At 40.6% G+C, this 13302-nt stretch overlaps 1 pseudogene; it reads left to right on the top strand.

The window, feature by feature from the left end:
• Nucleotides 1-4921: 4921 nt before the first annotated feature.
• On the top strand, nucleotides 4922-5319 carry LOC118145558 (CST complex subunit TEN1 pseudogene; annotated as a pseudogene).
• The last annotated feature ends 7983 nt before the right edge of the window (nucleotides 5320-13302 follow it).

Genomic DNA, 13302 nt, shown 5'->3' with positions numbered 1-13302 from the left:
ATTAAACTCCAGAGCTTCTGTACAGCAAAAGAGACAATCATTAGAGTGAACAAACAACCAACAGAATGGGAAAATATTTCTGCAAGCTACCCATCTGACAGAAGGCTAATAACCAGGATCTATAAAGAACTTAAACAAATTTACAAGAAAAAATCAACCCCATCGAAAAGTGGGCAAAGGATATGAACAGACACTTTGCAAAAGAAGACGTTTATGCAGCCAACAAACATATGAAAAAAAGCTCATCATCCTTGGTCATTTGAGAAATGCAAATCAAAACCACATTAAGATACCATCTCATGCCAGTTAGAATGGTGATCATTAAAAAATCTGGAGACAACAAATGCTGGGGAGGATGTGGAGAAATAGGAAAACTTTTACACTATTGGTGGGAGTGAAAACTAGTTCAACCATTGTAGACAGTGTAGAAATTCCTCAAGGATCTAGAAATAGAAATACTATTTGACCCAGCAATCCCATTACTGGATATACAACCGAAGGATTACAAATCATTCTGTTATAAAGACACATGCACATGTATGTTTATTGTGGCACCATTCACAACAGCAAGGAAAAAAACAACCAAATGCCCATTAATGATAGACTGGATAAAGAAAGTGTGGCACATATACACCATGAGATACTATGCAGCCATAAAAAAGGATGAGTTCATGTCTTTTGCAGGGACATGGATAAAGCTGAAAACCATCATTCTCAGCAAACTGACACACAAACAGAAAACCAAACACTGCATGTTCTCACTCATAAGTGGGTGTTGAACAATGAGAACACATGGACACAGGGAGGGTAACGTCACACACCGGGGCCTGTTGTGGGGGATGGAGGAGTAGATGAGGAATAGCAGGGGGTGGGGGGATAGGGCAGGGACAGCATTAGGAGAAATACCTAATGTATATCACAGAATGATGGATGCAGCAAACCACCATGGCACATGTCTAACTGTATAACAAACCTCCATGTTCTGCATATGTACCCAACAACTTAAAGTATAATAACAAAAAAAAAGCAATATCCATCAGGATTTCATATATATTTACCCTTAACCCAGCAAATCAACTTCTAGAAATATATCCAAACAACACACTAGCTTCATTATTGTTAATCAGAAAATATTAAAAATCGTATTTGTACAGCTATTGCAGCACAATCTGTAATAACAAAAAAATAAAAATGACCCCATATTCATAAATAGGAAACTAGCTAAATAAATATAAGTACATTCATACAATGTAGTATCATGTCATACCGTGTAGCTGTAAACGGAATAGAGAGTATCTTTCTTTATCACTATGAAGATGTCTCTAAAAGTACTGTTAAATGAGAAAAGCAAAATGGAGAAAACTATCCATGGGATGATGCCACTTATCCAAGGAAGAAAGAGAATATAAGTACGTACACACACACACACACACACACACACACACCCCTTTTAAAACAAAGCAATGTGGGGAGGTAGGGTACAAACAGGGTAAAAGGGGTGAGATAGATGCTGGACTTATTTGATTTTGGAATGCTGTATGTGTTTTATAAGATAACAGAATAAATTTTAAGCAAAAAACTTCTAAAAACTTAAAGAAAGATAAAATAAATTAACCTAGATTTTGTACTAAAGTGGTAACATTAACATAGAGAAAACAATTATTTCAAGTAATTTTAAAGCATAAAACTCAGACCACACATTCTTAGAGGAATATACCTGAAGGACAAAAAGAACTTCTTGCAAACTATTTTCAGTAATTCTAGGGTCTGAATCTTTGTGTCTCCCAAAACTCACGTTCTGAAATCTAAACCTCAATGTGATGGTATTAAAAGGTGGGACCTTAGGAAATGATCATGGCTCCACTCTAGTGAATGGGATTCGTGTCCTTACAAAAGAGGCTAAGGCAATATCTTTGCCCTTTCCATCATTTAAGGACACAATGAGAGGCACAGTCTATGAACCAGGAAGTGGGCCCTCACCAGACATCAAGTCTGCCAGTGTCTTGACTTCCCAGCTTCCAAAACTGTGATAAATAAATTTCTGTTGCTTATAATCTACCTAGTTTATGGTATTTTGGTCTAACAGCCCAAATGAAGTAACACAAGTCATTACATTGTAATATTAAATTTAATATTCTGAAAATATTATTTATGAGATCAAACTAAGAAATAATCATGTTAATATCACTAGGGGATAAATGCTTGAGGGGAGGGATACCCCATTCTCCATGATGTGCATATTCCACATTGCATGCCTGTATTAAAACATCTATATTAGATGTTTTAAATATATATACCTACAAATATATGTATATATATATATATACCTATAAATATATATACCTACAGGCAGGCATAGTGGCTCATGCCTGTAATCCCAGCACTTTGGGAGGCCAAGGTGGGTGGATCACTTGAGGCCAGGAGTTGCCAAGACCAGCCTGGCCAACACAGTGAAATCCCATCTCTGCAAAAATTAGCCAGGCATGGTGGCATGCACCTGTAGTCCTAGCTACTCAGGAGGCTGAGGCAGGAGAATCATGCTTGAAACCAAGAGACAGAGGTTGCAGTGAGCAGAGATTCCACCACTGTACTCTAGCTTGGGCAACAAAGCAAGACTCTGTGTCAAAAAACTATATATATACATACATATATGTATACACCTACTATATACTCACAAATATTTAAATATATAGGCTAAAAATTATATATATATATAACCCCCAATGATACATATATCACTAGGATACAAGATTTTCAGCAAAGAGAAACAAGAAATTTTTAAATCAAATAAAAACTTGGCAAATCTAAATATCAATTTGAAATACCAGTATAAACTTAAGATGTATTTTCTCATTAAAAAATACACAAATACATTTCCTAGCTCTTTCCATTGAAAAGTCTTAGAAATAATCACCATTCCAGTAGCAGTGAGCACTTAACACTCAGATTGTGGTTTCTAAATACCTTTTCCAACCAAAAGGAACCAGATATAGTTGAAGAAATGGCCCATTCTAGGCCTCTGCCATGAGATGAACCTGGAACATTTTGCCAAACTAGAAAGCAAGAAAACTATCATATGCTATCACAATTATCAAAATGGTCCAGTAGCCCATTTGAAAAGCATTACACTGGCAAGGATGAAACAATGTGAACATTTAATATTAATAATCACTGCAATGGGTTAAGCATGGTGACTCACACCTTTAATCCCAGCCCTTTGGAAGGCTAAGGTGGGAGGATCCCTTGAGGCCAATTACACAGTAAGATCCCAACTCTACCAAAAATAATAATAATAATAATATAAAATGTTTTTAAATAACCAGGCATGGTAGTCCTAGCTACTCAGGAAACTTAGGCAAGAAAGAGGATTACTTGACTCCAGCCTAGGCAACACAGTGAGATCCTGTATCAAAAAATAATAATAACAACTGCAATGGATTAAAAACACATTATATATGTTTAAATGCATTAGATTGTTATGATTCTAAAATAAATACTCACTGGCTACCTTTGGAGAGTGTTAGGGAATTAATTCCATATTTTGAAAGCTGATGAATGGAAAGAAAGCATCACACAATCCCTTGCCTTTCCTATACCAACTATACTTGAGGATAGGCAAATAGTTAATGAGGGATAGCATATTGCCTTACAGAAACATTCCAGTTTATGACTCATGAAGGAATTACTGAATTATATTATCATCATTTTTGCAAACCCTGATAAAATAATGAATGCAGGAAATGATCATTATTGGCTCCTAACATCACCAAAAGAGAGAAAACCAGACATATGTCTCCTTCGGAAAGTAGTTACTACCACCTATACAGAGAAGCTTGTAGATCACTCAGTTTCTAATAAATAGGTAGGGGAATGAGAATCTCACTACATGACAGTTTCAGGAGGCAAAATCAAGAATGTAAAAATTCTGCAGAACCAATGACCCAAGTTTTTCAACTAAAAAAATTGTAAAGTAAAAAAATGAGTGAGGAAGAGAGAGCCTGTAAATTAAAAGAGAATTAAGAAACATACAAATCAATTCCAATAGAAAAACTTTATTCTAATCTTGATTTGAACAATCATTTAAAAAAAAGATTTCTAGCCAATCTGGGGAATTTGACCACCAATTAGCTGTTCGATGATATTAAGGAAATTTTATCAATCTTATGACAATGGTAACATGATTATGTTGTCTTAACAGAGGGTTTACCTTTTAGAGATACATACTAAAATTATGAATGAAATGATTCAATGTCCTGGATTTACTTCAAAATGATCCATCTGTGAGTAGTAGCAGGGAGTTAATTAAAACAGGATTTGCCATGAGTTGAAAGTTGTTCAACAGGTGATAAGAACATGGGTATCCTTTACTGTTTTTTTTCTCCTTTTTGTATAAAGATAATAAAAGTTTAAAATTCCAGAACAATCACAAATATCGAAATTATCCATCTTCAGTATAAAGGTATCTTATTTCTCTGGATAAATACTAAGGCTTGGGGGAAAAAAACCACCTATTTTATAGCTAAATCAAGAAATACCTCCTGTATTAATAGTTCCATGACTAACCTTTAGAAAGGAGGGACAATATTATTTTAAAAGATCTTGGCAGAATTTCTTGTAAGAACAGAATTATCTTTTGTTAAGCAACATACCTTGATGAGCCATTTAGGCAGAACAATGGTGGTAGTCTAGAAGACGGTATAAGAATGAGAATAAATGCCTTTTTATGACTAAAAAATGGAAAGAATTGGAAGATGCACAGGAAGCTGAGAAGTGAATGGTCTCAGAAGGAAAGAGAGAAGATCTAAGGAAGTACAATGAGGAAACCCAACAGCCTAGAAGGAAGTCTTTTCTATGAAGAAATTTTACCCTTGGCACCTTACTGACAGCAACCCAGGCAGAGGGGGCAGAGAAGGAGCCAGTGATGCTGCCCAAACTTGGGACCTATTCCTTCCCCTGGAAAGTCAATACAAGCCAAGTTCCTGATGGGAGCACACTGAGAACATTTGGCAGGTTGTGCCTCTACGATATGGTCAGTCCAGAGTGACGCTGATGGCTCAGCATGGATCTGATCCACACCAGGTTGTTTGCACCAAGTTGGTGAAGCCCTTTCAAGCCTACGTGGGCTCCACATACATCGTCCTCAGGGAGCTCCAGCTCCAGCAAGATGGAGACTCCCTGGCAAAGGCACTGGTGCTGAACCGTGTGGAGGGGATGGACCTGCCCTTGTGAGAACAAGGCAAGCAGGAGCAGAGGCAGTACCAGTGGGAGAGGGATGGCAGCCAGTGGGAAATGCAGCCCAGTAACACTACCTGTTTCTGAGGCCAAACCCTCTGAAGCTACAGGAGCATCCAAGAGCATAAGCACTTCCCCAGCGACTGCCTCGTCGTCTAAAGCCTGAAAGCAGAGAGGGAGGTGGTTAATCTAGCACCTTTCCCTAATTTGGGATTGGCTCAGAAATAAGACTCAGAAAACAGGCCCCAAGTCCAACACCCACTAACCCCCAGAGACTGTAGGTGGCTGAGCTCCAGACTACTGTAGCATGCCTTGTGTGGGTCATGGAGGGTTCCAGAAGGTCCTGGTGAATAAAGGCCCAGAGGGTGTGACCTTGAAAAAAAAAAGCAAGAAAATTTCAGTGCTAGCTATGGCTATGAGACTACATAAAACAGGGATGGCTAAAAGTCCATTTGGAATTACCTGCTGCGCTATAAGGCAGTGTGACCACCCCCACAACCCTCCGTTATTGCCAACTCTCAGTAAAAGCAAGGCTCATGCAGCCATATATGAGTGGTTCTTGGAGAAGAATCAAAGGCAGCTGCTGTTTATGTTGAGCTGATATAGGCAGAAGAAAGAGACAACTGCAAAAGAGGAAATGTGTGGTTAGTAGAAGCAGAAAACTGGAGCAACATATGACTGAGAGATATGGACAGCCCTCAAGAATTCTCAGACATGGATGGAGAGGGTAGTACAAAGCCTGTGGGTAGAAGCTTGAGCCAGTTCATTTGACAATTCAAAGAAAATATAAATACATAACAAAGGATGCCTCCCAAAGCTGGAAGATTTGGAAACATCCAAGAAATGAACACCTGGGGGACAGTTAGAAGGCAATGCAGACCACCATGTTCTGTAATGCCACGCTATTAATTCTGAAAAAGACCCAAGACATACCCAGAACAGCAGTTTTAAATCTGGCCCACAAAGCCCCTGGTTTCTCAAACATGACACAGTGACTTCCAGACAGTCCCCTCAGTTTGGGTCTGTCTTATTCCCTTCACACTGTTGTAACAAAACACCATAAACTGGGTGGCTTATAGACAATACATGTTTCTCTCTCATAGTTCTAGAGGCTAGGACGTCAAAGATCAAGGCACCAATAGATTTGCTGTTGGGTTAGGACCCACTTTCTGGTTCAAAGATGGTACCTTCTTGCTGTGTCTTGACATGGTAGAAGGGGATCTCTTCGAGGCCTCCTTTATAAGGCACTAATCTCAAGCATGAGATGCTCTCATGACCTAATCGCCTCCCAAAGGCTCCACCTCATACTGTCACATAATTAGGTTTTAACACTAGAATTTTGGGTGGACACAAACATTCAGCCCATATCAGGCATCTAATCCAATCCTTGCTTCATCCAGAAGAATTTAATCTATATTACATCTTAAGATTCCATGTCATATATTATTTTTAAAAATTATTTTTGCTCCAACTAACACAAAAAAAACAGAAAACCGAACACCGCATGTTCTCGCTCGTACGTGGGAGTTGAACAATGAGAACACATGGACACAGGAAGGGAAACATCACACACCAGGACCTGTCAGGGGTGGGGTGCTAGGTGAGGGATAGCAGGGGGTGGGAGGATGGGGAGGGATAGCATTAGGAGAAATTCCTAATGTAGATGATGGTTTGATGGGTGCAGCAAGCCACCATGGCACATGTATAACCATGTAACAAACCTGCACATTCTGCACATGTATCTCAGAACTTAAAGTATAATAAAATTTAAAAATATATTTTTTGCTGTTACACAGAAGAAGCAATAATATCATCTAATCTCTCAATACAGAAAGGCAAAGTTGATAAATGCTAAGTAACTTGCCACAATCACACAGCAGAGTTGTTAAAAGCCCGTTCTAATTTTCATTCTGCTCATTCCTCCTTCTCAGCTTCGAGACTGACAAAGGTACCAATAGAAAACAGATGCACACTCAGGGTTAGATTGGCTTCTGCAGTATTAGAGGTTCTCATCCAACAGAAGTCCCCCTTGTCCAGCGATCCGGAGTCTTCTCGCTGCCATAACCAGGTAGTAGAAAAAGGCTACAAGGATAAAGGAAACTCCTGCCCTCTTTCTGCCTGCTGCAAATATCTATTATAATACAGGTTCAAGGCTCTAGAGAAAGCTTGAGGCCGACAGAAAAGTCCACATTTTCTTAACCTATCCTCCTGACAAGGGCTGCAAGGATGTCTTTTTTCCACTCCATGAGACAGTCGGAACTGCCTTCTTTCCCTTATATTCCCACAATTTGTATCTAACAGAGCCAACCACCATCTCTCTATAAAATTGTATCTCCTACCCCAAAAATTAAATTTCAGGAAAGTTCCAGGCATAATGGAAAGAAGACTGGATTGAGAACCCAAAGACCTGGATCAAAAAGACAGTTCTGCCAATTCGCTGTGTGACCGGAAGTTGATTAACTGTGGGTTTCAGCTTCTTCATCTGTAAAATGGTTAAAATAATACTTACCTCATAGTGTTATTGTATGAGGAGCAAATGAAGTAAGCCACTTAAAACAACTACCCCAGGACATATGAGTCATTCCATAAACATCGGTTGATTTTTTCACATTTTAGTTCAACCTCACAAAGTACTACAGTACTGGCTTGGCAATCTGTCATTGGTTCTCCGCTAAAGCGAGGAGATCAGCAGCAGCCAAAAGGACTATGAAGAGGGATTTTTGTCTGTGACTGAATTCTGAATGTGTTTCCTAAAATCCTGATGTGTCCACACTAAAAGGCCAGAACACACAATCTGAAGAAAAAAGGCAGAGTTGTTATGTGGTCAGAGTTCACCGTCCGCCCAGACCACTCTTCCTCTGCTGGTCTCTTTGGTCCAGGGAAAATGTCGACATCACAGAAAATATGTCATTCTGTTGGTTTAAGCTTGTCGAGTGAGTCAGCCATACAGTGCCTCACGAAGCAGGTGAATCCAACCACCCCTAAAGGAAACTCAGCTCCCTTCCTTCCCACAAGACATTTTAGAACAGTAGACCATCAACTTCACACGGCAGCAGCAAATCCATACTCCTCTCTTCCCCTTACACCAGAAACCATTATAGGGCTCTTCCTCAACTGTGTATGTCCAACTAGGCCACTTACCTAATTCAAATAACAGATGCAATCCCTAGCAATGGGAGAACTGCCCCACCTTCCTTGTGATACATGCCCAGTTGCTCAGTCGTCTAGTTTGTAGCTCTTCTGTAACCTTACACATAGTCCTCTATCCTGTCCTCAGCTGGCAGCCATCCTTTCTCATCACAAACTCACTACTCTGATTAAACCAAAGTTTTGATTATCATATTTTGTGTTTTTTTTTAAAGTTTCATCCAACTTGCAACCATCAAAGCAAGCAAACTTAATGTATAAGCACAAGCTCCGGGAAAAAGAAATTTACACATAAGATGAAACACACTTTTTATATCAATCAGCAACTGTCACAATAATGCTGAGTAACAAGCCAACCTAGAACTCAGTGACTACATCTTAAGACTCTGTGATATGGTTTGGATCTGTGTCCCCACCCAAATCTCATGTTCAACTGTAATCCCCAATGTTAGAGGTGGGGCCTGATGTGAGACCATCAGATCATGGGGGCAGTTTCTAATAGTTTAGCACCACCCCCCTAGTGCTGTTCTCATGATAAGAGTTCTCATGAGATCTTGTTGTTTAAGAGGGTGTAGCACCTTTCCGCTCTCCTGCTCTGGCCGTGTGAAGATGTGCCTGCTTCCCCGTCACCTTCTGCCATGATTGTAAGTTTCCTGAGGACTCCCCAGCCATCCCTCCTGTACAGCCTATGAAACCAAGACTCAATAAAACCTCTTTTCTTTATAAATTGCCCAGTCTCAGGTATTTCTTTTTAGCAGTGTGAGAAAGACTAATACACTTTGCTTTAGGCTGCAAGTCAGCTGGAATAGCTCTATTCCACAAGTGGTCATTCTAGACCCTTTGCTAGAGAGACAGCTGCTCATATCAAAAGAAGTTAAAGCCTTCCAGAGGTTCATGTGGACACATGCGAAGCATCTTAAGACCTGGAATCAGAACTCACACACTGTCACTTCCTGTATAATCCATTAGCTGAAGCAAATCACAATCCCAAATCCGGATCAGCAAAGTAGGGAAATACACTCCTCCCATGGAGGTAGTAGGGAGAAAGAGTAAATATTTGCCAAACAATGAGCTAATCTACAACACCTATATACACGTCAGCTAGTTACTCCTTACACACTAAACATTTCCCTGCAACTCAATATTTATGTCTTTCTTGCCAGATATTCCCAGAGTTAGAAGCTAGATAACACAATACCTCTATAGATAGGGAAGTTATCTCTATAACAAACCCTTCATGAGGCCTACCCACCATTGCCTCTTCAGCATTAGGTAAGAGAAATTATATAATAAACAGATATTAGAGCATTAGGTAAGAGATAAGCCTTTCTTCTAGTCGTATGTAGCAGTCACTAGAAATAGATGCATGTATGATAGATGTGTAATTCAAACACACACACAAACCACAGACATTTTTGCCCAGGGCTTTCTTTTAATAGATATGTAGTCAAAGACACACAGCCAGCCCAACTCCTAGCTATATATAAATCATATGATCCCAGGAGTAGAATTCATAATCTTATGTCACAGAAAAACCATCCTCGAATAGAACACCCAGGACTTCAAACAACTCTATTTTCTTCTTGGACCAGCACCTAGGTGCCACCATAGAAATAAGCCCATGCTCAAATCCAGCCCCACACAACTATGAAAACCTAAAAACAGCCAGAGCCAGCAACTTACCCACTTGTATGAGTTTTCCAGTTACATTCTTGAAGACAGGCTTTGGGTCAAGTGTGTCCTCAAAGAGACCACATAAAGTAAATCTTAGAGCAGCAGACCAGGCCTCTGTCTGTCTCAGAACTTCCTAAGCACAGAAGCGACTGTTAAGTGTCCCTATACCACCCATATTTCTCTTTAGGAATGAAAGAACTAGTCTGTCACTGCTGGGAGTGCTGCAGGAAGACAGCTCTCAGCTGTTCTCTCCCCACAAGATTGCTTCTATTAAAAAAAGCCTCCACATTCCAGATCACCTCATTCCTGGGGCAGCCCGTGTCTGATGAACAATTATCATGATGGTGCGTCCAGGACAATTCTGAAGGACCATTCCAACATCAAAGCTCCCCATGGGTTGGCTGAGGCTTCTATTGTAACTGCATTGCAGTTCAATTCTCCCTCTGCCCAATCTCACTTTCTTTTCTTCCTTTCCACAACTGCCAATCGCCATAGGACTCCTTAAATTTCATGTGCATTAATTTCCACTCAGAATCTGCTTCCAGGACAGCTCAAGCAGTGCTAATGTTTAGTCACCATACTCTCTAAGAGCATACCTGCTTCGTCAAGTTCTTCTGGGTTAAATCAGAATTTCTAGGACAAAATTTTCCTAGACTAGTATAACAAAAGATGAGAATAAATTGGTCTAGTCCCAGAAGAAGATGGAAACACCAGAAGAATTGAAGAGGCAGTGTGCAAATGAACACTGCCATGTTTTTTGTTTTTTTTACAAGAAGAACTTATTTTGGGATGGATGAAATAGGATTGTCGAGGGTGCTTAGTTGTCGGGGTCTGGCACGTCTGCCAGGGGGGCTACCGGCCTGCGGGAGTCCCCAAGACCACCAACATAGATGTCTCGTTCAACCTGAGGGAGAGAGCGTGCGGAAAAAAGAAGAAAATAGAAAAGTGGGGTCTGGAGGGCCGCAAGACCTGAAGTCAAGCAGCAACTTTATTTCTGTAGGTGACAGCTTTTATACCTTTCTTGTTACATTTACTTTAGCTCAGCATTTACTTTAGCTCAGCAGAAAAAGGGGGCAAACAGAAAAGGGAACAGAAATCACGCAAAAATAGTTATCAGGGGCTTGTGATAACAGCTCACAAAGCAGTTTCAAGGGGGCTTGTGATAATAGCTTACAAAGCAGTCTAAGAGTTAATATATGTTTTTCAAAGATACACAGTGCAAGCAAACAATGGTGCCCTTAAGGTGGCTTGTTAATTATGCTTTCTATCAGGTGGTAGAGCAAAGGCTCAGCTCCTGAGAAAATATGGGTAGGGGTCTTTTGCCCCTCTCAGGCATCTCAATTGCAGCAAGCCTATTGCTTACACAGAGACTAAAGGGGATATGAAGCAGTCAGCACAATGTCCTCATAAACCGCAGGCCCTTACTCTGCATTCTGTTTTTTGCCTCAGTAGCTTAGCCATTTTTTTTGCCTCAACTCGACAGCTCTCGAGAGCGGGCAGAGAGGGCAGATAGGTCCAGCAGCCAAGATGGGGTGAGTCACGCTACAGTCTCAAGCCCTTAACACTGTCATTTAGTCTGTAATTAACTGACAGGGGAATGACTTAGTATTCAAATGTCAAAGGTATTTGAAGCAGAGTGACTCCATCTTGAAAAGGGGCTGGGTAAAATGAGGCTGAGACCTACTGGACTGTACTCCTAGGAGGTTAGGCATTCTAAGTCACATGATGAGACAGGAGGTCACCACAAGATACAAGTCACAAAGACCTTGCTGATAAAAGGCTGTAGTAAAGAAGCCAGCCAAAACCTGGCAAAACCAATACTGTGATGAAAGTGACCTCTGGTCATCCTCACTGTTCATTATATGCTAATTACAATGGATTAGCATGCTAAAAGACACCCATACCAGTGCCATGACAGTTTACAAATGCCATGGCAACCCAACCTCAGGAAGTTACCCTATGTGGTCTAAAAGGGAGGAACCCTTAGTTCCAAGAATTGCCCACTTCTTTTCCAGAAAACTCATGAATAATCAAGAGTTTAGCATATAATCAAGAAATAACTATAATTCATCAAGCAGTCCATGCCACTGCTCTGCTGTGGGGTAACCATTCTTTTATTCCTTTGCTTTCTTAATAAACTTGCTTTCATCTTACTCTATGGCCTCTCCTCAAATCTTTCTTGCACAAGGTCCAAAAACCCTCTCTTGGATGCGGGGGGATCTGGATAAGGACCCTTTTTGGGTAACAAAAAGACCATTCTGTCTTCACTTCAGCCCTAGAGACTGAGGTGTTGCTAAGTAATACATAGTGACAATCTTTTACAATTGGGATGGATCAGGCTGAAATTGAAAGCAGGAACTTTATAGGTACATCTCATTCCCAGGGACTGTCACTGGTACCCTGAAATATGGTTCCAGGGATATTAGCAGTTTGAGCCATTAAGATAATCTCTCAACTATATCATTTACAACTGCTCCCAACTTCTAAGCTTTCTAGGTCAGGTTCCCTAGAGACAGAGTCTGAGACAGGGAATATTGTGCAAATGACTGATTGAGGACATGCTTGCAGGTAAAATCTGTAAGGAAGTGATGGGAGGATAGAACAGGAAAAAAACCTAGAGGAAGATGCAGGTTAAGCCAATGTCTACACTTTTTCTGCTTCCACAGGGAATTTTGCAGCATGAATAGCACCCCAATTGTCCCACTTTCTCAACAAGCCCAGATGTTTTTATCTACATATTTGTCAGTCATTGGCTGGGGGTTGCCCTTAGTTAAGTGCAGGCATGGCAAGAAACGTACCTCCCAAACATTTCTAGATGACGCAGCTTTCTAGGTCAACAAGAGGGACAAGTCTGAACTGTGAGCAACCAATGCTCACAGCAGCGGCCAACAGGCACCCTGGCCCCATGAAAGGAATCTTTAAAGGGAGGAGAACCAACAGTGACTGTAACACTGAGCAAATACCATGTGCCAAGGTGCTGTGCAGGTGAGAAATATAAATGCAAGGCTGAATTGCAACAAGCATTACCTCAGTGTCTTCCTCTGTCCCTACAGCTATTCCAGGTTAGCCATAGGCTTTGGTTGTGTTGTAGGCTATCTCTTGAGAACAATTTCTGTCCTTGTCAGGAAGGATCCCTGCAGGAGGTTCCAGACAGGAAAATGGAATAGAAAAGGCAGTGGTCCCTCAGTCGTTTATCAAGAATTATTCTCTTACAGACTGACCATGTTGAATGATCCTTTTAAAAGATTA

Source organism: Callithrix jacchus, chromosome 1 (assembly GCF_049354715.1).
Source record: "Callithrix jacchus isolate 240 chromosome 1, calJac240_pri, whole genome shotgun sequence".
Lineage (NCBI taxonomy): Eukaryota > Metazoa > Chordata > Mammalia > Primates > Cebidae > Callithrix > Callithrix jacchus.
This window is presented reverse-complemented; position numbering and strand designations above follow the sequence as displayed.